General features: G+C 47.3%; 1 long non-coding RNA gene across 1 annotated transcript in view; it reads right to left on the bottom strand.

Moving 5' to 3' along the window:
* Nucleotides 1-939: 939 nt before the first annotated feature.
* LOC146355301 (uncharacterized) overlaps nucleotides 940-26,739 on the bottom strand; it is a 36,060-nt gene continuing 10,260 nt past the window's right edge. Inside the window, exon 2 of the long non-coding RNA XR_014787147.1 lies at nucleotides 940-1,260. This is a non-coding gene — a long non-coding RNA (uncharacterized LOC146355301). The remainder of the gene's footprint in view (nucleotides 1,261-26,739) is intronic.

Here is a 26,739-nt window from a genome sequence, read left to right as displayed (position 1 = left end):
CCTGGGAGCTCCAACCCAGCGAAGTTAAGAGAATTGGATGTCCCTGCTTCTCCTTCAGAGTCACTTTCCCAGCTTCCTGCATCTCCAGGCCTTTAGAATTTGTGCATATTATCAAATCAATAGTACACTTTAAAGCATATTTTTAAAGCCTCTTCATTACAGACTCTTCCTCACTAGAGTAGGGAGGGGCAGTTGCCATGATGACCATGGCAAGCATTTGTGGATCCCTTGGGGGGAGGGGGGGCCGCAGGAGTCCGTTCTCTTGCTTTGGAGAATTTGCTACAGGATCAATGGCTGTTGCTACCACTATGCTCTGTTCATCTCTTTCTAAATAATACAGATATTACAAAAACCATCCAAGGGGGCTTCCAGAGGGAGGGGTCCTAGTGCTATCAATCAAAAGGGCCTGTGCAGCTATTCCATCTTTTTCCCCCTTAATGGATTTTCAATGGTAAGAAAAAAGATGGAAGAAGCTATGAGAAAATCCGGGAGGGTTACGAATGGAAGACAACGTTGTCTGGACACTCCATAACATTCTGTGAATGAGGCAGGGTGATGACGCAATAAAAGCTTCATCTGGAAGCATCCCAAGTGCTTCTGAGTAAATATGAACAGGGTGAGGCTGTAGTATAAAATATCTAAAAATGCAAACTATGTTAAACTAAACTATATATACCTACCTGCCAGCCCAAGAAAAAAGATTTTGTGTCTTCAAAGATGTAATTCTGCAGACTGCCAGCAAAGATAACTCCGTAAATCCGGGCAGCCACTAAGAACTGATTTGTACCCCTCCACCAAGTTCCTCCTAGGCAGTAGGCCTCAACTTGAGTTCTACCCCGGTTCCATCTCCCAATGACCACTGAGATTCACGGGTGAACAGGGTATGAAATCTCCAGTCTTCAGAATCCCAGATGAGCAGTTAGGAAAGCTGGACTGGACTCCTTCCATTCTGTTCTTTATAAAATTATGTGTGAAAAGTAACATATTTGTTGTTCAGTTGTTAAGTCGTGTCCGCCTCTTCGTGACCCCATGGACCAGAGCACGCCAGGCCTTCCTGTCCTCCGCTCTCTCCCGAAGTGTGCTCAAGTTCATATTGATTGATGCTATCTAGCCATCTCCTCCTCTGCCGTCCCCTTCTCCTTTTGCCTTCAATCTTTCCCAGCATCAGGGTCTTTTCCAGTGAGTTTTCTCTTCGCAAAGTAACATATACAATCCAGTAAATAGATGTTCTTTGAGGAGATCCCAGGACTCCTTAGCAACCTGGAAAAAAGAGACAAGACGGTATGCTGAGGAAACACAATGGATGTCTGTTTTGCCACACTCAGGCTAGATTACTAGGAAATGGGCTCATATAGATTATGCATGCATTGGGCAAGATAGAAGTGCCCAACTGGTCACGCAATCTAAGATTAGCTATCAGGAAAGTGAGTGGTTTAGATTTCGTGTTTACTTCCAGTTCATTGGAGTTTTATTTGTATATGTACGTCGAAGCTCTTTGGCTTTGTATTATAACACTGACATCCTAGAGGACGACCTCGTTCGTACGGCACGCCAGGCTCACCGTGGGTTGTTTGATCCACAGTGAGCTACAGCGCATGCCAGGTGCATACGGCTGCCATTATGAACATGCAAGCCCCGATGAGTTTGTGGAATATCATCATATAACCCACGGCCACCGTGGGTTATTTCAGTTTTATTCACCCAAGAGAATCTGGGTTGACTCGTCAGTATCCAGACTTATAAAGAGACTTCTGTCTACTAAATTCATAATGAATGAACCTTTTTACCATTGTTTATCACCACGATTCAGAGCTAGTACAATGTATATATACGCTTGTTGACTCATTCACCCCAGATACCTGGGTTGGCTCATCACTATTATGTCCTGTTGAAAGGGGATATATATTTACTGAATTTACTATGAATGACCATCTGTATTATTGTCAAGTATTATCATTCAGGGACAGTGCAATGTGTATGTACACTTGTTATAATTCATTATAATCACATTGTGAACCTTATAATTATTAGCATCGTATTTGATTATGTCACACATTTTGTGGTCTCATTGATCTGCTGGTGACTTTAGTTGAGGGTTCCCCTCCCCTTGTTTCATTTTGCTATTCACAACCTCACCAGTGCTGCTTCCAGCCTCCCTCACCAGTGACTGCCCCTCCACCAATACCCAAACGGCACTTAGGAAGGACCGTCGCTTGTTCACCGCTTTTTTTTACGCTTCGGGAGTATGCGCATGAGATTATACTGAGATGGGTAACTTCTTCTTGCTCCATTTGACTAGGGGCTTCTGCACATGGAGCTTTTATTGTGCTATTGAGACTGGTTACTCACGGAAGTTTGCGGGTCCTTTAGATAACATCGTGACACGAAATGACCTGTATTCCATTTTTTTAAAAAAAGATTTGAGATAATGAGCTATCAAATTACAGTATTTTGAGTTCCACTTGAATTCCCTCAGGAAAAAGGAAAAGCCGCCATAAGAGGAGCTAGACCACAGCACCATCTAGTGGCTGTATAATGAAACATACAGAAGGCTCAGATAAGGGGGGAAAGGACGGGGGAAAGGGGGGAAGGAAGCGCATGTAAAGGGAGTCCGTTGTGATCCTGCATTTGAAACAAAAGCAGTAAGCTCTGTTTTAAATGCGGGATTTTAGGCTGGTATAGAGACTCTAGCTTGTTTCTTAAATTTGAACAAGTGTGTCTGTGACTCACTTGACCAAGAGAGAAAACTGCAGCTATATGGACACATATAGCGGATTTATGAGTCCCAGCTGACTGTTTGGGGCATCAAGAATTAATTGATATGGGTTGTGGTCCCTGAAACTTCTCTTAAGCCAAATAACACAAAGTGGTACTACAAAATATACATTTATTGCTCAAACACGATTAGAGAATAACAAATCTTTGAAATGATGAAACAAGCAAAACACATTACTACATACTGTGCAATTGGGATGATTACAAGCATAATAGAAATTGTGGCTACTATATTTCTTAGTAAAATTAAAGTTCTATTCCTCTCAACCAACAAAGCGGTCATCGTTAAGATCTTATAGTTACCTATCTGGCAAGCATGGTTTGCAGAGCTTAGGCAATCATGTTTGGTAGGCTTCTCATTCTTCCAGGATCTCTCTGGGCAATTAGATCAAACTCTTGCTTTGATAATTTATTTTATTTATTTATTTATTTCATTTCTATACCGCCCAATAGCCGAAGCTCTCTGGGCGGTTCACAAAAACTAAAACCAAACAACACACAATAAAACAATTTAAAATATATAGAACATTAAAACCACAATATAACAATACAATCACAATAAAACCTAGCAGCAGTACAGGAGTTTAAAATACAGATTTAAAACAGCAAAGATAAAAATTTAGAAGGCTAAAATGCCTGGGAAAATAAAAAGGTCTTCACCTGGCGCCGAAAGGAGTACAATGTAGGCGCCAGGCGAACCTCACTAGGGAGCTCATTCCGGAGCCGGGGTGCCACAACAGAAAAAGCCCTCCTCCTAGTAGCCACCCGCCTCACTTCCTTTGGCAGGGGCTCACGGAGAAGGGCCTCTGATGATGACCTTAAGGTCCGGACAGGCACATATGGGAAGAGGCGATCCTTCAGGTAACCTGGCCCCAAGCCGTTAAGGGCTTTGAATGTTAACACCAGCACTTTGAATTGGGCCCAGAAATGGACTGGCAGCCAGTGCAGCTGGAAAAGTACTGGCGTAGTATGAGCTCGCAGGCCAGTCCCTGTTAACAATCTTGCTGCCCTATTTTGGACCAGCTGAAGTTTCCGGACCGTTTTCAAAGGCAGCCCCACGTATAACGCATTGCAGTAATCCAGACGAGAAGTTATCAGAGCATGGATAACTGTAGCTAGGCTATCTCTGTCCAGATAAGGGCGTAGTTGGTATACCAGCCTAAGCTGATAAAAAGTGCTCCGTGCCACTGAGTTCACCTGTGCCTCAAGTGACAGTTCTGGATCCAAGAGCACCCCCAAACTACGAACCTGATCCTTTAAGGGGAGTGCAACCCCCTCCAGAACAGGTTGAATATCACCTAGCCGGGCAGACGAACCACCCACTAACAGTACCTCCGTCTTGTCTGGATTGAGTTTCAGTTTATTAGCCCTCATCCAGTCCATTACCGTGCCCAGGCACTGGTTCAGAACAGCCACTGCCTCACCTGGTTTTGATGAGAAAGAGAGGTAGAGCTGGGTGTCATCCGCATATTGATGGCACCTCAGCCCACACCTCCGGATAACCTCCCCCAGCGGTTTCATGTAGATGTTAAACAGCATGGGGGATAAAATAGAGCCCTGTGGAACCCCATGGCACAATTGCCATGGCACAGAGCAATAATCCCCCAGCACCACCTTCTGGAATCGGCCACCCAAGTAGGAGCGGAACCACTGTAGTGCAGTGCCTCCAACTCCCAACCCAGACAACCTATCCAGAAGGATACCATGGTCGATGGTATCAAAAGCCGCTGAGAGGTCCAGGAGAATCAACAGGGTCGCACTCCCCCTGTCCCTCTCCCGGCAGAGGTCATCCCACAGGGCGACCAAGGCAGTTTCCGTTCCAAAACCAGGCCTGAAGCCCGATTGAAATGGATCTAGATAATCCGTTTCATTCAACAGTGCCTGGAGCTGTCCTACAACCACCCACTCAAGCACCTTGCCCAGGAAGGGGATGTTGGCCACTGGCCTATAATTGTTAACATCCTCTGGGTCCAGGTTAGGCTTTTTCAGGAGTGGTCTAATTACTGCCTCTTTTAAAGCAGCAGGCACCACTCCCTCTCTCAAGGAGGAATTTACAACCTCCTGGACCCAGCCGGACAACCCCTCCTTATGGATAACCCTTATGTTGATGATGACCTCATCCTACGTTTTGTACCTGGCCGTACCACTATTCCTATTTTTTTCCAGTGTAGCCAGGTTTGCCATTGACACCGGTAACTTAGATGAAGGTAACCCTGCAGCAGCTTTCTGGCTCCAGTACTCGACTGACCCATTTGTGTCACCCTTCTTCTATTTCTAAGAATACATTCTATTACTCACAGTTCTCTCACAACACAGGCAGAACTAATCTCATATGTCACAGATCGCATACAGTTAGCATACACTGATAATTAGGAATAGCACTCCTCTGAAATACAATGAATTCTGATCAGCAATGCACATTACATTCATACTCTGTGACAGTATTTATTTCCCCCCTGGTCTTTCGAAAGTGTGCAGATTTGACTGTTCAATACGTGTAGTCTCGCCTTGTACGTTATATTTCTTTGTATGTCAAAGGCAGCACTGAAGTGAAATAGGTAACATACAAGGAAATTGACACAGCAGGACTAATTGGCTAATCTGAGCACACTTGAGAAGGACCGGGGGCGAATAATATTAAGAGAAAGCAGGAACCCATTTGTGCAATTCAGAAGCACGGAAAAAGAAGGAAAAAAAGGCAAACAAAGTAAGTGCTCTGAAAAGGAGCACCAAAGACAGGGGAGGGGGGATAATAACTCCCACTTGGTAATGTCATCCTCGCACTATTAAAACTTGAACTGACACTCGTTAGCGTTCTCCCTCTTTTCAACACTCCCCGAGCCTTCAGGAAGTTCAGAAAGGGGAGTAGCACATGGCAGCTTGGCATGGCTTCTTTCCTCCTCAGTCCCCCTCAGTCCTCTATTTAGCCTGCTCCCTGCATATATCTCAGTGTCCTTTGCGTGGCGACACGTCATGTCTCCTCGTCCCTACAGCAGGAAATTTTCCCAGCCTTCTCCCCTCCCTGATTACTATCCCATCCGACACTGAAAAAAAATTGGTGCCCTGAAAGTAAGCAAATAGGGTTGTATATCATCATCATCATCATCATCATCAATTTCCCAGTCTTGCCTTGTCAATTACCTTGTATGTTGCAGCTGTTTCTCTTGGTATTACCCCCCCCCCCAGTCCTTAGTAAATGTGCTCAAATTAGCCTATGTGCAGTCTCGCCTTGTCAACTGCTTTGTATGTTACCTACTCCACTTTGGGACTTCCTTTGACAGCTGTAAGATACAAGGCGATTGAAAATGTGAGACTATACACAGGAGACAGCTATATCTCTGCTTTTGCACATTTGCGAAAGACCAGGAATAATAGTAATAGTAATAGTGATAATTTTAAAGCCCCCATTTGAGCACGTCCAAGGCACTGAAAAAATAATTTTAAAAAAGGTGATGACTTAGTTACAGTCTTTCTAAAGTGCCACTTTGGTATTGGTGGAGGAGCAGTCTTTGGAGGTGGCACTGGCAAGACTGCAAAAAGCAGCACAAGCCATGCTGCTGGGTTCAGACATCATGACATGCCTCCCTGAGAACAAGCCACCCTCAACAACATCACTACAAGCCATGGGTTCTCAGGGTGGCTTGTTTGTGAAAAACAACACACGTTGAAACATCTGCACTGAGTTCGGACATCATGATAAGCCACGCTGACACTAACAAGGATCACAACCCACTGTGGCTCATCATGTCATGCGAACCCAGTCATCGACCTGGTTCGGATGATCATTGTAGGCTAAACAAGCCACAATCGCTTGTTTAAGCTGCAGCACGTGCCATACATGATTGCATCATCACCCGCCCGAATGCAGTTTGTCATGTTGTCTGACCCTGGGCAGCATGGCTTGTTTGTGGGGGAAACAACCCTCAGATATCCCATGGGCTGTTGTTGGGGGTTCATAGAATCATAGAATAGTCGGGTTGGAAGGGGCCTACAAGGCCATCGAGTCCAACCCCCTGCTCAGTGCAGGAATCCAAGTCAGAGCATCCCTGACAAATGGCTGTCCAGCCTTGTCTTGAAGGCCTCCAGTGTGGGAGAGCCCACCACCTCCCCAGGTAATTGGTTCCATTGTCGTATTGCTCTTACAGTCAGGAAGTTTTTCCTGATGTTCAGCCAGCATCTGGCTTCCTGTAACTTGAGCCCATTATTCCGTGTCCTGCACTCTGGGGTGATCAAGAAGAGATCCTGGCCTTCTTCTCTGGGACAACCTTTCACGTACTTGAAGAGTGCTATCATATCTCCCCTCAGTCTTCTCTTCTCAAGGCTAAACATGCCCAGTTCTTTCAGTCTCTCTTCATAGGGCTTTGTTTCCAGTCCCCTGATCATCTTTGTTGCCTTCTTCTGAACCCTCTCCAGTTTGTCTGCATCCTTCTTAAAGTGTGGTGCCCAGAACTGGACACAGTACTCCAGATGAGGCCTAACCAGTGCTGAGTAGAGGGGAACTAGTACTTCCCAGGATTTGGAAGCGATGCTTCTATTAATGCAGCCCAAAAGAGCATTGGCCTTTTTTGCAGCCACATCACATTGTTGGCTCATATTCAGCTTGTGATAGACAACAATTCCAAGATCCTTCTCTCTTGTAGTGTGGTTGAGCCACGTATCCCCCATCTTGTAACTGTGCATTTGGTTTCTTTTTCCTAGGTGCAGAACTTGGCATTTATCCCTATTCAATGTCATTCTGTTGTTTTCTGCCCAGCGCTCCAGTCTATCCAGATCACTTTGAATTTTGTTTCTGTCTTCCAAAGTATTAGCCATCCTGCCCAATTTTGTGTCATCTGCAGATCTGACCAGCATTCTCTGCACCTCCTCCTCCAAGTCATTCATAAAAATGTTGAAGAGCACTGGGCCCAGGACTGAGCCCTGCGGTACCCCACTCGTTACCTCTCCCCAGCTTGAGAAGGTCCCATTGATAAGCACTCTTTGAGTCCGATTCTGTAGCCAACTGTGGATCCACCGGATCGTTGTTTCATCTAGCCCACTTTGAGCTAGTTTGCTCATCAGGATATCATGGGGCACTTTGTCGAAAGCTTTAATGAAGTCGAGGTATATGATGTCTACAGCATTCCCACGGTCTACAAGGCAGGTGACTTGATCAAAAAATGAGATCAGATTTGTCTGGCAGGACTCATTTTTGACAAATCCATGTTGGCTTCGAGTAATCACGGCATTTTTTCAAGGTGCTTCCAGATGGATTGCTTTATCATCTGCTCCAGAATTTTCCCAGGGATTGATGTCAGACTGACTGGTCCGTAGTTCCCAGGTTCCTCCTTTTTACCCTTTTTGAAGATAGGGACAACGTTAGCCCTCCTCCAGTCATCTGGCACTTCCCCTGTCCTCCATGATTTCTCAAAGAGAATAGACAGCGGTTCTGAGAGTTCTTCTGCCAGTTCCTTTATGACTCTAGGATGCAGTTCATCTGGCCCTGGTGATCTGAACTCATTCAAAGTAAGTAGGTGTTCCTTGACCATATGCCTATTGATCTCAAGCTGCAAGCCTGCCCCTTCAGCCTGTACTTCGCCTTTGCCAGGGGGGTCAAAGACCCTCTTTTGGGAGAAGACTGAGCCAAAGTAGGAATTGAGCACCTCTGCCTTTTCTTTGTCATCTGTTATCGTTTTGCCATCCTTATTTAGTAGCTGAACCACCATTTCTTTCCTCTGCCTTTCACTATGCATGTAGCTGAAGAAAGCCTTTTTGTTGTTTTTAGCATCCCTTGCTACCCTCAGCTCATTCTCAGCTTTAGCCTTCCTGATGCCATCCCTGCAATTCTGTGCTATCTGCCTGTACTCTTCCTTTGTTACTTGGCCTTCTTTCCACTTCCTATATATGTCCTTTTTTGTTTTCAGGTCATCCCTAAGCTTTTTGTGAAGCCACATTGGCTTCTTCTGTTGTCTTCCACCTTTTCTTCTTGTTGGAATTGTTTGTGATTGTGCCTTGAGAATTTCCTTTTGTAAAAGCTCTCACCCATCTTGGACTCCTTTTCTCGTTAGCGTCGCTTGCCATGGGACCTTAATGATCATTGTCCTGAGTTTATTAAAATCAGCTTTCCTAAAATCCAGGGTACGCGTTTGACTACACTCGGCTTTTGCTTCCCTTAGAACCAAGAACTCAAGTACAACATGGTCGCTTTCCCTCAGAGTTCCTGTAACTGCTACTTTATCCACTAAGTCATCTCTGGTGGTTAGGATCAAGTCAAGGATAGCCGATCCTCTAGTTCCTTCCTCTACTTTCTGTAGGAGGAAGTTATCCGCCACACAAGTCAGGAATTTCCTGGAGGGGCCATGTTTTGCAGAATTTGTCTCCCAACAAATATCGGGGAAATTGAAGTCCCCCATTACTACTACATCATGCTTCCTTAAAACATTGGCTATTTGCTTTTCAAAAGTTTCATCCTTGTCTTCTCCTTGATTGTCTTCTCCTTGATTGACAATGGTTTTAAAACATTGTTTCCTGTTCAAACAAGCTGTGCTGCCTGGGTTCAGGTGACATGACAAGAGCCAGTGTGGTGTATTTATGTATGTATGTATGCATGTATTTGATTTATTAGCCACCCATCTGGCCGGCTACCCGGCCACTCTAATAGCGTACAATACTAATAACAAATTTACATAATCAACTGAACAAAAAAATAAATAACAAAACAACACTGCTCTAAAAAACCCTAACCCACCCCAAATGCCCGCCTGAACAGCCAGGTTTTTAAAGCCTGGCGGAAGCTGATCAAAGAGAGTGTAGTGGCGAGAGTGTTCGATTAGGAGACGGGAGATTCGGGTTCTCGTCCCCACTCGGCCATGGAAGCTCACTGGGTGACTCTGGGCCAGGAACAGACTCTCAGCCCAACCCACCTCACAGGGTGGTGGTTGTTGTGAGGATAAAATGGAGAGGAGGAGGAGGAGGAAAATGTAAGCCACCTTGGGTTCTTTGCAACAGGAACAATGGCGGGATATAAATGCAATAAATAAATAATAATAAATAAATGGCAAGCTGTGGCTGGCTGGGTGATTATGAAACTTGCACCTGGCACACGCCACAGCTTGTTTAGCCTACAATGATTGTTCAAACCAGACCAGGCAGTCATGCTGTGTTGTAGTGTTTAGTCTCTCCAAATTCCCACCCCCCAAATATCCTAGTGCCTATAATTATAAGGGGAGTATCCCCTACTTCCAAAATGGTGATCGAATGGACTACAAATTAAAGTTATTGCAGTGCCTCGCACAGTGCTGCAGCTAGGTAACCTGAGACCCTGGACTTCATAGTCTGTGTGTGTGTGTGTGTGTGTGTGTGTTGGGTGGTGGTGGTTCAGACAGCCAGGCATAATACTTCAGTAGTGAAGCACAGAACTAGCATGTCTCCACCACCCAGACATTTCCTGCTCTGCAACTGCTTCTAAACTTCTGATAAGTTGGGGCAATACAGCAACAATGACCTGTTTGTCAATCCTAATGAAAAAGAAATATGCCGAGCATGTACAGTTTCACATTTTAAATTCACTTAAATTACAGCACCATCTTGACTACAAGAATAACATGTGGTTTGCTTCTGCGGCCCTGATGCTAAATACTCTTACTTGGGAATACACTCTATTTTGTTGTAGAACAGGATATTATATTTTAAAAGTAAAATAATAAAATGAGCACCTGTGATCAGTACATGCCTGGCTGGCCGCCCTGTAACTATAAAATGTTTTCCAAAGAGAAGAATGGGTGCTGTGCCAATAGCCCCGGCATGCCCATATCAGCCCTGGCACTGGGCCAGTTTGCCACAGCCCCCCATCACCTGTCACTCTCCAAGCGGTCCTTAGCAGGCCCCTGGGCTCTGGACTTGGGCCCCTAGCTGCACCACTTGCCTCACAGCACCATGTTTTCTCTGTTCTGTCTGTACAGAACAGACAGTGGGGGAGGCGGCAATGGGAGAGGGGGCAGCGGGCACCGGGGAGCGGGCGACTCACATTAGCGTCGTGAGAAGACACGCATCCCAAATGCGATCGCTGCCACGTAGGACGGAGGAACCCGGCTGCGATGGGCGGCCGCGCGAGCGCGCATGCGCCTGGGCTCGCCCCGGCAGTCTGCTGCGTAAGCTTCCCGCTCTAACTTCAATAAATAAATAATAATAAATAAATGACAAGCCGTGGCTGGGTGATTATGAAACTTGCACCTGGCACACGCCGCAGCTTGTTTAGCCTACAATGATCGTTTGAACTAGACCAGGTAGTCATGCTCCCTTATACACACAGCCCATCTCGCTCAGTACCAGCTCCACTGACGGGCAGTGCCTCTCCTGGGTTCATGTCAGGGCCTTTCCCAGCCCTGCTGGGAAATACCCGGAATTGCATGGGGGACCTTCTGCATGGAGCGCAGAGGCTCCAGCACTGAGCCCTTTGCCTGCATCTCTCTCCAACAGACACGCCGGACACCTCCTGCGACATGCAGGCATTCAGCTGGGAATACTGTCTGTGTCCCCCCGCCCCCCGTCTGGCCCAAGTCTGGTTAATCACAGTCTCAGCCCAATTCTATGGGTTGCTATAATCCCCCGCTCAGTATATCAATGAATACCAGGAGAGGAGGGGGGAGCAGTTTGTGCTGGCAGGAGGAGGACCTAATCCAAATTAGCAGTTAGATATTCTGAAAGGTCCAAGTTTTTTTGGGGGGGGAAGTGTTTTCTCTTAAAAAAATACTTTTTATTCTATTTTTTAATCTTTATAAATGAAATAAACAGTACCAACAACCCAGTCAATCTCTACAGTTTCCACCAATACAGTATTCCTAAGAGGACACAGCAATAACAAGACAGAGAGAAAAAAAATCAGAAGAAGAAAAAGGAAGAGGAAAGCAAAAGAGAAAATATGAAGAAGTTACTTAAAAGGATTAGATTTAAACTGCATTACACACAAACTTCAAATATCATTCTACTTAGAAATTATACCTATAACATTGCCAATATTACAATTCAGTACAGCATAGGAAGCCAACCTTAAATTTCAGTATCATATCATCAGTCTTATAGCAAGGAAGCAAGCATACAATTCATTTCCACTAACCACATATTGCCCTTCAGTTAATATTTCATAGTAAAGCTTAAAAATTTTGCCAGCCAAAAATATTACTAATCAGTCTCATAATGAAAGTAATAATAATAGTAATAAGGAAGGAAATTAAAAAGGATAAAAAATAATAAATCACTAATATATTTTATACTATCTATATTTTAGATAGTATCATTTCTTGATATAGATATGATTGTGTACATAGCTATACACACAAACAAGAATTTTATATATCATGTCAAAAGAGGAAGTTAAAAAACAACAATAAATATATGTAACCAATCCTCTGCACTGGCATACGGCCTGGCCCTTGTAGCCCAAACAGATCCGAGAAGCAATAATCACTGAAATATTCCCAGCTCGTGAGGGTGGGAAAGAAGTCTTCTGTGCTTTACTTTGTATACCAGCTAGCCAAGCTTCCACCGTTTTATGATTTAAAAACTTTTTCATCTGTCCTTTGAAAAGAATGCAAAATATAGCAGGGTGCTTGATATGATATGGCAAATTCATTTGTCTTGCCTGATTTCTCGCCTTGGTGAATTGCCTTCTTTTATCAGCGATTTCTTTAGTGTAATCTGGAAATAACGTAACTTTATCCTTTGTTGCCCCCCCCCCAAGTTCTTTCATTTCTCTTGCCAGGCACGGAATATGATTTTTTGTAGAGACTCTTGCAAATTGAACAGTATAGGCAGTCCCTTTGGTGCCACGAATTGAACCTGGAACACGGTATGCTTGCTCAATATCAAGTAAATAATCAGATAGCAGAGCAACTAGCTCATGCAGGAATTTATCCAGGAATTTAAACAGGCTTATATCAGCAGGCAGATCTTTGATACCAAGAATACGCAGGTTTGCTCTATGTGAATGTGCCTCCAGTTGGGAAATTCTAGCACACAGGATATTATGAGAGGCATGCATAGCAGTCACCTGGTCCTGGAGGGCATTAACCTTCAATTCCGTCTTTTGCAGAGATCTATTAATTAAATCCACAGTCCCTTGAAGGGTAGTAATGAAATCTTGGATTGTATCCAGCCTCTGAGCCTGTTCTGCTAATTGAGAAGACAAAGTTTTTATCAAAGCCAACAACTCCTCTACATTTCCAGCATTTCTAGAAACCTTTCCCAAGGGAGGTGTTGGGGGGGGGGGGTCAGCAGTGATCCTGCAGCTTTCTTCCTTCCCCTTAATGCTGCCATCCTCCTCTTTCATAAGCAAAGCAAGTAGGGATAATGGCAAACACACAGTCATTTAAACAGATTTTGCAGGTCCTCAGATATTGTTGGTATTTTCATTTCATAAATATTAACTAAAATTGGTGCTTGTCAGCCCTGAATTCTCCTCACTACGGAGGAGTTTCATAACAACTTTGGGTAGATGACCGTCCGGAAAACTAACCTTAGAGGCCAGCCCTTCTGCTGCTTTGCAAAAGGAGTTGTTCTTCCAAGATCTTATCCAGATGATACTCTAGCTTCCCCTTTTAGTTCCAGGGGAAGATAAAAAAAGGTTTTCAACCTTTTAAAAGCTGTTTGAGGGGGCGACCTGCAGAGCCTCCACAGGACACTTGCCAGGGCGACATGGCACCGACCGGAAGTCAAAAGAAAAAATGTGTTTTCTTGAATGCTTCCGTTTTCCCCGGGCTTTCACATCTCTAATCAGGACTAGTCGCATGAATAGCCTTCTCCTTCATGAATGTGTCTATACCCTTTTAAAGCCATACAGTACATGTGGCCTTCACTATATCTTATGGTAACAAATTCAATAGTTCGAGAGTACATGCTGTGTGAAAAGGTACTTTTTTCTGTCTGTCCTAAATCTCCCACCAATCAACTTCATGCGATGGCCCTGGAATCTAGTATTATGAGAGAAGGAGAAAAATGTCTCCCTCTCCATTTTCTCCACACCATGCATAATTTTGTACACCTCTGTCATGTCTCCCCTCACTCACCTTTTCTCTAAAATAAACAGTCCCGGGTATTGTAACCTTTCCTCACAGGGGAGTTGCTCCAGCCCCTTGGTCATTTTACTTGCCCTTTTCTGCACTTTTTCCAGCTCTACAGTATCCTTTTTTAGGTGCAGTGACCAGAACTGTACGCAGTATTCTAACTGTGGTCACAACATAGATCTGTATTAAGGGGACTACGATCTTTTTTCCGTTCCTTTTCCAGTTATGCCTAACATGAAATTTGCCTCTTTCACAGCAGCTGCACATTGGGTTGACATTTTCATTGAGCTGTCCACCACAACCCCAAGATCTCTTTCTTGATCAGTCATTCAAGACGAGGCAGATGGCTGTCCCGCCTCGTCTTGAACACCTCCAGTGTGGGAGAGCCCACCACTTCCCTAGGTAATTGGTTCCATTGATGTATTGCTCTAACAGTCAGGAAGTTTTTCCTGAACATCAGGAAAACCTTCCTGACTGTTAGAGCAATACGACAATGGAACCAATTCCCTAGGGAGGTGGTGGGCTCTCCCACACTGGAGGCATTCAAGACGAGGCTGGACAGCCATCTGTCAGGGACTTGCTCTGACCATCTGCTCTGACTTGGATTCCTGCACTGAGCAGGGGGTTGGACTCGATGGCTTTGTAGGCCCCTTCCAACCCTACTATTCTATGATTCTACCCCTAGCTCAGATCCCATCACCATATAAAAGAAGTTGGGATTTTTTGCCCCAGTGTGCGTATCACTTTACACTTGCTTATACTGAACTGCATTTGCCATTTGATGCCCATTCTCCTAGTCTGAAGAGATCCTTTTGGAGCCCTTGGCAATCCATTTTTTGTTTTAACCCTACATTACCCTACATTATTTGGAGTCATCAGCAAACTTGGCCACCTCTCTGTTCACTCCTAATTCCAGATCATTTATGAATACGTTGAAAAGGATTGTCCCAATACCAATGGGACCCCACTGTTTACATCCCTTGGTGGGGAGAATTTACCATTTATTCAAGTTTATTAAAGGTTTTGCTAGTAACTTGGGTAACTTGTAGACTAGCAGTTCAATTCTGTGCATGTTTCCTTGGAAGTAAGCTCTATTAAATGCAATGGGGCTCAGTCGCCAGTAAGTGTGCATAGGATTGTAGCCTTTGTCACAGGTGATAGGTTCTTATTTTGTCCAAGGTTACTGTTAACCTCCAAAAAAGAGAGAGGAAGCAACAGAATGGCTGTTCAAGACTTCTCTAATACTCACATATAATATTCAGAATTCTGTGCTCAAAAATCTTTGTTTATCCTTGACATCTCTCTCTGACGCCTGGCATTTGTACAGTAAAAGGTGTCCCCAACCAGTCGTGTCCGACTCTAGGGTGCGGCGCTCATCCCCGTTTCTAAGCTGAAGAGCCAGCGCTGTCCAAAGACGCTTCCATGGTCATGTGGCCGGCATGACTGAACACCGAGGTGCACGGAACGCTGCTACCTTTCCCGCCAAGGCGGTACCTATTTATCTACTTGCAATTCCTTGCTTTCGAACTGCTAGGTTGGCAGAAGCTGGGACTGAAGACGGGAGCTCACTCCATCACGCGGCACTCGGGTCTCGGACTGCTGTGTCCTGCCGACCTTCCAGTCTGCAGTTCAGCGTCATAACCACTAAGCCACTGCGGCCCTTCATTTGTACAGTAGCTCCACAATATTTTTCTGCTGCGAAAACCATTATCGGTCTGAGTCATACAATGCTGTCTCCTTGAGTGCAAATTAGCAACCACTTGCAGTTTCTGCAAGTGGCAGCAGACCACCTGGTTCACTTCTAATCAGGTTTCTGCCATGTCCTTAACCCTGATAGTTTCATGATGTCATCAGCATTAATATTTTGTTTTTCCAGGAACAAAACGATGCCCCCACACATACCATCAGGAAATACACGAAGGTGGCAGTAGGACACTCATTCTCAGTCTTAATACAACAGAGCAGATATTGTTAGTCCAGCGTGACCACCCAAAAGGCACGATAAAAGAACTTGCTATAGGTCATCGTGAGAATCTTCAGTGGATGACAAATAAGACAGGGGTTTCTCTGACTAGCCACAATTTCACCGTGAGGAATGCAAAAAAGACAGATGAAGCCCTCTTTGAAATTCAGCTATTCAATAATGGATCGTGCTTGATTCAAATAAATGTAACTGTTACTGGTAAGTTCTGAAAAAGGCTCCCCAAGTAAAATTCTTCCCTTGTGTATTTGGGGTATGTTTGACCACAGAGACTGTAAAGATTGTTTGTCTGTATATTGCCTGATCCTATCAAGTCCTACTCAGAGCAAAACTGAAAAGGGCTGAGTGCAACATTACAAGTTGTCTACCCTGATACAGTAATTCAGGCTGGTGGAACACCAGCACCCTCCTAACTTCTCCATAGCACAGAATCGAGGACCAACTTGTGTCCATGTGCCATGAGCAGAGGTGGGCAACTTGTGGCCCTCCAGATGTTTTGGCCTACAACTTCCATCAGCCCTAGCTGGCATAGCGAATGGTGAGGGATCATGGGAGTTATACGTCCAAACATCTGGAGGGCCACACGTTGCTCGCCCCAGCCTAGAGAAACAATAGAAATGCATGAACATGAGTATTGAGTGTCAATGTCCATAAGCCAAACAGGCTACAAGGATGCTTCTCGAATAGGATGCCAGCTAGATTATGCGAATAAAACAGTAATAGCCTTCTCAGGCTTTCACAATCAGTTCTTCTGACCTTGTCTTGCCATTTTGTCACCATGAGGTGGAGTGAAGTGCTCTGCTTGTTAAAGTAAGGCCAGTAGTTAATGAACATCAGCAGTGTGGTGCAAGTGTGATAGTGGATCATTTCTAGAAGGCTTGTGGTGGAAGATTCTAGGATATTGCTGCTTCAGGACAGGATACAATATGAGCTCGGGTTTCATATATAGTCCATGTTCAGATGATCACAGGGGTAAAAGAAGCCATAGTGGCTTCTCCCCTCACCCCCACGCACGACCGCAATTTGCAAAATTACCCACGCTGCAGTGTGGGTTGCCGTGTCATCCGGTCCCAGTGCATGGTGGGGGTGGCTTCATATCCACCTTACAACTCACAACTTGCAGAAGGGATTGTAGGATGGGTACAAAGCCATCCGCGCCATGCACCAGGTTTGAACGATGCTGCAGCATGGGTAATTCTGCTAAACACGGTCGTGCATGCAGTGCACGTGGGGGGGGGGAGCCACAATGGCTTCTTCTACCCCTGTGATCGTCTGAACACCCCCACAGCATACCTGCCTTCCTGTAAAATTCCATCACTGCACTCGGACATGAACAAAACTCGAGATAGGGCTATGGCAGGAATGGTGAACATGTGGCTTGCAGGCTACATCCAGCACTGATGCCTCCTCATCTTACCCCTGGCCTCCCCTTTCTCTTCCCCCGTGCAAAACAATTAGGCTTTTTTTTAAAGCTCCCATTAGTGTTTGTTTGTTTGTTTCATTTTTATACCACCCAATGGCCAGGGCTCTCTTTTGCCACTTTTCCTCTTTAATGGAGGCTTCTAAAAATCCTAATTGCCTTACCAGGGATCATTTTCTGCGGGGTGCTGCTGGGGAAGAAGGGCTAATCCCTCCCCACGCACTGTGACAACCCCAAATTCCCACCCTCAGGGTAGCGACTGGTTGAGAGGTCTCCAGCCTTTTGGGCCACATGAACACAGTTGGCATTTTGAAAAAATGCCCTGGGCACCACCACGAATTAGCTGCTGTAGGGGGGTTGGCGGATGCCTCAGCCTGGCCTTGCGGGTGCAGTGACATCCATGGGCGCTGCATGGAAACCCTTGAAGCAGGCTTCTTTCAAGTCTCCACTGATGCACTTCAGTGGACAGATGAGGAGAGGAGGCGTCTGGCGAGCGAGAGGGGGAGGGAAGCCGGAGGAGAAAGCACGGGTGTATGAAAGAGAGTATGTGTGGTGGCCCTGCCTCTATCCACTTTTGGCTCCAGCCCCATCCACTGCTGGCATGCAACCCCCAGACTGTTTCCCAAGAAGGAACGTGGCCCTTGGGTCAAAAACGGTTCCCCATCCCTGGTCTATGGGAACAAGGAATTCCAGGGTGCTGTAGTTTGAAGTGGCCCAGTCCAGATACAGATTTGGCATCTCACTTGCTGCTATTGGTGAAAACTAGCTTAGATATGTGCACCGATTGTCAACTTGTCAAGCTGAGTCAGGCTTAAAGCTAACTTCAGAAGCACCCTTGTTAAGGTCCATCCCCTCCTGAAAGAGCTTTGCACTTCAAAGAACTAACCAACTCTCATGTGGCAAGCTCACTTGCCCCAGTTCCAAGAACACGTTTTTGCACTCACAGCTAGCTCATAGCATTAACAAAACTAATCACCTCCACAAAATACAATAAATGCTTGTAACCTCACACACTGCAAGGCATATTCCATCACACTTGCATAGGATGACGTGTAAGGGGTGCAGTAGACAGGATATTGTGTATGTATTTATAGGGATGCAGTTTGCTATAGACACTGCAGGCAGACAGCTGCTTTAAAAGGTATTTCAGTACGTGATGCACTTACGACCTAGCTCCCATGCATCATCAAACCCCTTCTGAGCAGAAAGGTCAGGTAGAAATTAAATACTCTCCCTGAGGGCAGATTTTCCCCACACTGCAATAATATCCCTTAACTGTTAAGACTTAACAGTACTCCTGGGCAGAAAAGTAAAGTGCTGCTCTTCGGAACAAACCACTGTGGTGTGCACACACATACAGCCTGTGATGCCAAGTGCCCTAGCCTCCACTCCTGCGTGCTGCCCATCTGTCCCCATGGGCTTTTCCTCCAATGAACACCTACCCTGCCCAGCAAATGCTTCAGTAGTTCAAAACACTTTTGTATATTGAGCAAACATCTGCCTTTTGCTTTCCAGAATTTCCTTTTTCTCCAGCTGTAGCACCCACATCTAATGCAACCTCCCCTGAGACATCCACAGTGCCTCCTCACGGAGAGGACAGTAAGTATCGGTAAGGGAGCGGGGAGAAATCTGGTCTTTCCTAAAATTCTTCTTAGAGCACATTTCCCTTTTTTTCTGCCTTTTTTAACTAGAGGTAGCAGCAAGACATGAGATCACAACCAATGTCAGGGCAAAGCAAGAAGTGGAAAACATTTAACGGCTTGTCAGTGTAAAATGTCAAGGGTGCTGGAAAGTTAAAGCTTTCTCATCGCAAGGACGCCATGGCGCGCGTGCTCTCTCTCTTGCTTGTAAAATCCAGTAGTTCACATTTGGTCTGATCCAAAGAAATGCAAAATAAGCCACTCTCATTTGACAAACATTGTGTTGGCCAGGTGAAATTAGGCTTTTGGATTACTTAGCATTTTCTGTTTGTTCATAATTACATAGCTCTCTCGGGGTGCTTCCAGACAGAGCACTCATCGTGCTAATAATCAGAAGGCACTGTGCAACTATTCCATCTTTTCTTTCTTAAAGGAGTATGTGCAGTAAGAAAAAAAGACTGCAGTAGTAGTGGAAAAACAGGGGAGGGTTATAAATGGAAGACAATGATGCTTGGACACTCTCCCGCCCATAACGTTCCATAATGAGGCATGGTGATGATGCAATATAAATGCCTTGTCTGGAAGCATCGTCAGACAACTATGGCGCAATAAAACTGTATGCATCCAGAGGACAATTCTATCTTCCAGATTTGAAAGTTAGCCTGATATACTCACCACTGTGTGGTGTGTGTGTGTGGGTGGCCCGGGGGGCGGGGGATATTAGGATATGAATATCAGGATGTATGAAAGACATGATAATACAGAAATCTGACTAGCTGGGGATGTAGATGGAAAACAGTCCATTAAAAGAATGGAACGCAAATGGAATTTTGTGCAAAAGCCTCAAAATTATAGAGGGACATTTACTAGAAAACTGTGCAGTAGAAGAACAAGCTGAATTCTGTTTCATAACTAATGAGCAATGACAGTAAGATTAGCATTTCTCCATGCCTTCCCCATGAATCATGAGAAAGCTTAGCATGTAGGCAGGGGAGCTGAGCTAACCTATCTCAAACCAATTGCCTTGGTTACATTGGGTCCTTGCAAAATCATGCAGGATAAATATACAAAGTATTTGAATCGTGGGGTTTATTCTGTGGGCACAGTGTAGGCATTCTAGGAACAGAATTTGGATGCAATGCAGAAGCAACACTTAAGTCCTGGCCAAATACCAGACCTAAATGATCTGTACCAATGAGAGTGTTGCATCATTCATCAGCACTTATTTGCTGACGGTGCAGGATATAATTTTTTTTTTAATGTAATAAACAAGTTCATCTGTCTGTTATTCCTCTAAAATACTGAAACTCTTAACTTTCTGGTTTGCTTTCAGATAAATGCCTCTATATTACTCTGGCCATTCCCCTTGTCATTCTGGTTGTGTTTGCTGTCGTTTTGTCATTTACTTACTACGAAAGTGCTTCAAGTCTGCCACAAAAGTAGAGTCTGAACTATTTATAAATGATTGACATCATCAGCAACGGAAGGTGTAGTCTATTAAATGGAAAAGATGGTGGAGATGTCCGATGAGGATGTTTCTATTGCTTTTTGCAGACTAACTTTTTTATTAAATAAAAAAGTATTTTGTTTATCTTTTTTTCTTTTAAAAATTATTTTAAAAATATCTTTTAATATAAACTCATCACATAAAAATATAAATGTAATGCACACTCACAGAAAATAATCAAATTTCAGCTTTGGAATTTAAAGATATTCTATGACGTCAACATATTCAGTAAACTAAATCCCTCCAAAAGGGTCTCCCGGGGGCATGTATTCAGGAACACCTCTATTCACACATGCAAAGAAGGGAGACCAAATTTCAATGGAACGGTCCCTTTTGCTAAGTCCTCGAAGAAGTCTGCTATGATGCATCAAATGCTCTGGCAGAGCTATCTGCCAAACCTTCATTAGCCAACCTTCGAAGTAAAACCTGCACTTGACTTCCAGTGCTGAGTAATTTCGAAACAGGCCACTGCTAACAGGCAGTTTAACAAAACCTTATGGATTATTTTTCTACCAACATTGTCATAAATGGATAATAAAGCTAGAAGTGGGTCAGGGCGAAGAGGCTGAGATAGAATGTCTGAGATTATTCCAAAACTCGGAGACCCGAACACATAGACCCTGGAGCATTCCTACCACATGTGCATCCAAGCCAGGTCCCAGCTGGGTCCCACTCCCAGCCTACTGCTGGAAGAGCCTGAGAGGCTGCAGCAGCAGCTACTCTCCCCTGAAGCTCTTTCCCCATGGAACAGGAAGGAAGAGTGGCACATTCACCATCTGGTTTCGGGGAAGGATGGGAGCACATGGGACAGGCTAAGCTGCTTACTGGGAACACTGACCCTGAGCCAGATCGTCAATCTCAGCAAGCCCAGACAGATGTAGAGCGGCAACCCAGCATAAAAGGGCCCTGCAGTGGCAGACACGACACGCCCGAGAACATGCTGGCCAACAGCAGAGGGTAAAGGGCACTTTGGACTGAGTCACTTATTTTGGTCACTTAGGCGCAGGGTGTGTGCAAGCCAGCACTATTAGGATTGAAACTTAGGCGGCCGGGAAAAGGGGGGGGCTACTGTGGCCTGAAAACCATGCTCTCCAACCTGCACAGCCTATAAGCTGCAGCAGGCAGGTCTTGGTTCATAAACCAAATTTGGCATCTGTCCTGCAGAGAAGTAGGTACTGCGTCTCAAAAAGTTGAAGTAGCATTGTGTTAAGACTTTGGATTGGGGTGGGGGGCATTGAACGAAGAGGGAGGTACAGGCAGAGAGACTGAGCAAACAGAAATAAATGTTTCTGAGCGTGTGAACGGTGGTTGCAATTTAAGACCCACCCGCTCCGCCCTGCCACACACACACAGAACACAGCATCCTAGTCATCACTGGAGAGCCAGGGCCTGCGGGAGAAGCCACCACCACCACCACTGGGGAAGAGGCGTGCTTGCCACCGCTGGGCCTGCTGCTGCCGCCGCTGGGCCTGCTGCTGCCGCCGCTGGGCCTGCTGCTGCCGCCGCTGGGCCTGCTGCTGCCGCCGCCACCACCACCACCAGGCCTTCCCTGTGGACTTCTGCCTGGCGGACCGCCAGTCCCTGCAGGACCAGGCCCCCAGGTACTGAGCCAGCTGTGCTGCTCCACCTGCCCCTCCCTGGAGAGGCTACATAAGCTGGCAGGCTGAGGTGGCCTGGGAGAGCCAGGGCCTGCAGGAGAAGCCGCCACCACCACCACCACCACCACCACCACCACCACCGGGGAAGAGGCGTGCTTGCCGCCGCTGGGCCTGCTGCTGCCGCCGCTGGGCCTGCTGCTGCCGCCGCTGGGCCTGCTGCTGCTGCTGCCGCCGCCGCCACCACCACCAGGCCTTCCCTGTGGACTTCTGCCTGGTGGACCGCCAGTCCCTGCAGGACCAGGCCCCCAGGTACCGAGCCAGCTGTGCTGCTCCACCTGCCCCTCCCTGGAGGGGCTACATAAGCTGGCTGGCTGAGGTGACCTGGGAGAGCCAGGGCCTGCAGGAGAAGCCGCCACCACCACCACCACCACCACCACCACCGGGGAAGAGGTGTGCTTGCTGCCGCTGGGCCTGCTGCTGCCGCCGCTGGGCCTGCTGCTGCCGCCGCCACCACCACCACCAGGCCTTCCCTGTGGACTTCTGCCTGGCGGACCGCCAGTCCCTGCAGGACCAGGCCCCCAGGTACTGAGCCAGCTGTGCTGCTCCACCTGCCCCTCCCTGGAGAGGCTACATAAGCTGGCTGGCTGAGGTGGCCTGGGAGAGCCAGGGCCTGCAGGAGAAGCCGCCACCACCACCACCACCACCACCACCGGGGAAGAGGTGTGCTTGCTGCCACTGGGCCTGCTGCTGCCGCCGCTGCCACCAGGCCTTCCCTGTGGACTCCTGCCTGGTATTTTTAAGGGGATTTTAATTGTTTTGTTTGTTTGTTTTATTTTGTTGGGGGGAATTTTGTTGTGTTTTTAGGGGTGGGTAGCCTGCCTGATAGGCGGGAGCAAGGGGACATGTGTCCACCTGATGGAGGCAGTGGGGGGAGTGTTGGGGGCCAGAACATACCGAGGCTGGGCGGCAGGCGCTGGCGGAGCGCTAGGAGTAGGCCATGCCAGGTAAGGGGAACAAGGGAGAGATGTGTAGTATCTGTCCCCTGCTCCGGGCCTGTCCAGAGCCAAAGGATGGCTGGGGGAGGCGTGACCCCATCTTCTGGCCTTCGTTTGCTGCTCTGCAATGCCAGGTCTGTTACCCAGAAAACCTCCCTCATCCATGACATGATCCTGGATGAGGGTGCAGACCTGGCATGTATTACGGAGACCTGGCTGGCCGAAGCTGCTGCTCCAACCCTTGCAGCCATGTGTCCAGCCGGATTTTCGTATGCACAGCAGCCGAGGGCTGTGGATCGGGGAGGGGGAGTGGCTGTTATCTACCAAGAGTCCTTGGTCTTCACCAGACCCCCTCTCCGGGAGACCAAGGTTGCTGAGTGCATGTACTGGAGGTTGGGCCCGAAGGGCAGTCTGGGAATTCTGCTCGTGTACCGTCCACCCCGCTGCACGACTGACTCCCTGGCCGAGGTGCTTGAGGTGGTCTCTGATGTGCGTGTACAGTCCCCTAACTTACTGGTGTTGGGGGACGTCAACGTACATTCGGAGGCCATCCTCACAGGAGCACCTCGGGACTTCATGGAGACCATGGCCTCCTGGGAGCTGCACCATATTCTAACTGGGCCCACCCATGTAGCCGGTCATGCACTAGACCTTGTGTTTGTTTCTGGAGAAGCGGGGAGTGATCTGGAAATCGGGGGTATATCCACCACCCCCTTGTCATGGTCAGATCACTATCTGGTGATGTTGGACTTCTCGGTTCCACAACCCCTCCGCAGGGGTGGAGGACCCATTAAAATGGTCCGCCCCAGGCGTCTTATGGATCCAAATGGATTCCTGAACGCGCTTGGGGATTCTCTGGGGCATGCCAACGGCCACTCGGTCGAGACCCTGGTGGGTGGCTGGAATGCCGCAATCACTGGGGCATTAGATCGGGTGACTCCGAAACGCCCTCTCCCCCTGAACAGGGCTCGGACTGCACCATGGTTCAATCCGCGGTTACGAGCTCTGAAACAGGAGGTGAGACGGCTAGAGCGTCGGTGGCGGAAGTCTCGCTCCAAAGACGATCAGACACGGGCTAGAGCTGTATCTTCAGCCTATCACGTGGCGGTGAAGGCAGCAAAAAAGGAATATTATGCTGCCTCCATCGCGTTTGCAGAGTGCTGTCCCAGGAGGCTGTTCCAAGTGGTCCGGAGCCTGGTCGGTCCTGTGGTTCTGGAACCACTGGAGCATTCTAAGGCTTCCTGTGAGGCTTTGGCAAGGCACTTTGCAGATAAAATTGATCAGATTAGGTGTGTTACTCTGCACACTGTGGATACAGTTAGTGAGCAAGAGGCGGCCTGTGGCAAACTGGTTTTGTGGGATCAGTTCCAGCTTCTTCCTCCTGATGAAGTGGACAAGGTGCTTTCATCTGTAAGGCCGACCACCTGCTTACTTGATCCTTGCCCATCTTGGCTCATTATGAGCTGCAGAGAGAGACTGGGTGAGGGGATCAAGGCGGTGGTGAACGCCTCCCTTGAGGAGGGAGTGATGCCATCAGCCCTCAAGGAGGCAGTGATAAGACCGCTCTTAAAGAAGCCCTCCTTGGATCCTCAAGTTCTGAACAACTTTCGCCCAGTCTCAAATCTGCCATTTTTGGGCAAGGTGATTGAGCAGGTGGTGGCGGTGCAGTTGAAGGCACACTTGGAAAAAACTGATTATCTAGACCCATTTCAGTCAGGCTTCAGGCCTGGGCATGGGACAGAAACGGCCTTGGTCGCCTTGGTGGATGATATGAGGAGGGCTCTGGATAGGGGTGAATGCTCCTTCCTTGTTCTCCTCGACCTCTCAGCGGCTTTTGATACCGTTGACCACGGTATCCTCCTGGACCGCCTGGAGGGGTTGGGCATTGGAGACACTGTATTGCGGTGGTTCCGGTCCTTCCTCTCCGGCAGGTACCAGAGGGTAGCACTGGGAGAGGAGGTTTCGGACCCGTGGCCATTTACTCGTGGGGTGCCACAGGGTTCCATCCTCTCCCCGATGCTATTTAACATCTATGTGAAGCCGCTGGGGGTTATCATCAGGAGGTTTGGGGTGCAGTGTCATCAATATGCGGATGACACGCAGCTCTACCTCTCATTCAAATCTTCACCAAGGTTGGCCGTAGAATCCCTGTCCAAATGTTTGGAGACGGTGAGTGGCTGGATGGGGAGGAATAAGCTGAAGCTGAACCCTGACAAGACCGAGGTACTTTTGGTGGGAGACAAGAGGAGGCTGGGGGATGCTGACCTGGTGTTGAATGGGGTACGGCTACCCTTGAAAGACCAGGTCCGCAGCCTGAGGGTCATTTTGGACTCCCAGCTGTCCATGGAGGCTCAGGTGTCAGCTGTGAGCCGGACAGCGCTGTATCAACTCCATCTGATACGGCGGCTGCACCCCTTCCTTCCCGACCATCTGCTCCCATCATGCACATGCCCTGGTCTCCTCTCGTTTAGACTACTGTAATGCGCTCTACGTGGGGTTACCCTTGAAGACGGTTTGGAAACTGCAGCTGGTACAGAACGCGGAGGCTTGCCTGATTAAAGGCAGCCGCCGGCGAGATCACATCACTCCAGTGCTGAAGGAGTTGCACAGGTTACCCGTTGTTTTCCGGGCCAAATTCAAGGTGTTGGTTTTGACCTTTAAAACCCTATATGGTTCCGGCCCAGCCTATCTTAAGGAGCGCCTCCAGCAACACCAGACAGGCCGCTTAACAAGATCAGCCTCGGATGGCCTTCTCTCTGTCCCATCAGCCAGGACAGCTAGACTGGTGGGGACGAGGGAGAGGGCCTTTTCTGTGGTGGCCCCCACTCTGTGGAACTCCCTCCCTAGGGAACTCCGTCATGCCCCCTCTTTAATGAGCTTCCGTCGTGCATTAAAAACGTGGTTGTTCAGGCAGGCATTTGGGGTGGGTTAGGGTATTTAAAAAAAAAAATTATGGTAGAATTTTATTGTTTTAAATTGTTTTATGGTGTGTTGTACATCGCCCAGAGTGGCTGGGTGACCAGCCAGATGGGCGATTAATAAATTTAATAAATAAAATAAAATAAATAAAATCACAACAGGTCTAAGCACACCTTTGCATCTAAGGCAGCGGATCTGCCGGCGCTGGTGGGTGGTCCTAAGCTTTAAGCGAGCGACTATGCTTCCCCTAGTACCACAGGCATCCATGGCTCCAGAAATTAAAGTGAACCATCACAAATACCCCTATTTGATACCCTGCACACCAAAGAAATGCCTAGGGCACAGCAATGTTGCATTTTGCTGCCTACAACCATCCTAAAAACACACCTGCCACAGCATCTCTGGATTAATCTTTGTTAAGGTACAAACAGAAAGGGAAGAAGTGAAGCGTTAAGCAATGGAGGAAAGAAGATGGGGGTGGGGGTTAGTGTGGTGGGAGAAAGCGAGTTACTGAGCACTGGCCCCTTTTCCATTCTGATCTTCTTGTTCCATCCAAGCCTCTGCCAAAGGATATGGTTGGTGACGACTGCTCTGCAGGTGTTGGTGAGGCGCTGGGTCTGCTTCCTCCAGCTCTCCCGGTGGTGCAGAGGGGTGCTCTGCAGGGCCTTCTTCCATGCCACGGTGTGGGGTGACCAATGGATCCACTCTAGGCCCCACTGGAAAGACAGGTGGGCGAGGTGCGTATTCATGCAGAGGAGGAGGACCAGGAGGGGAAGGGAGGGGAAGAAACTGCTGTGGTGGCACGTAGGGATGCGGCGTGCACCGAGCTTGACCTTGGTGGCCTTGCACTGCTGCTTGCAAGTCTGCT

Source organism: Heloderma suspectum, chromosome 2 (assembly GCF_057233095.1).
Source record: "Heloderma suspectum isolate Gila_16-S chromosome 2, 16-S_ref, whole genome shotgun sequence".
In the NCBI taxonomy this organism is placed as follows: domain Eukaryota; kingdom Metazoa; phylum Chordata; class Lepidosauria; order Squamata; family Helodermatidae; genus Heloderma; species Heloderma suspectum.
Note: the sequence above shows the minus strand (reverse complement) of the source record. Positions and strands in the feature narration are given on the sequence as shown.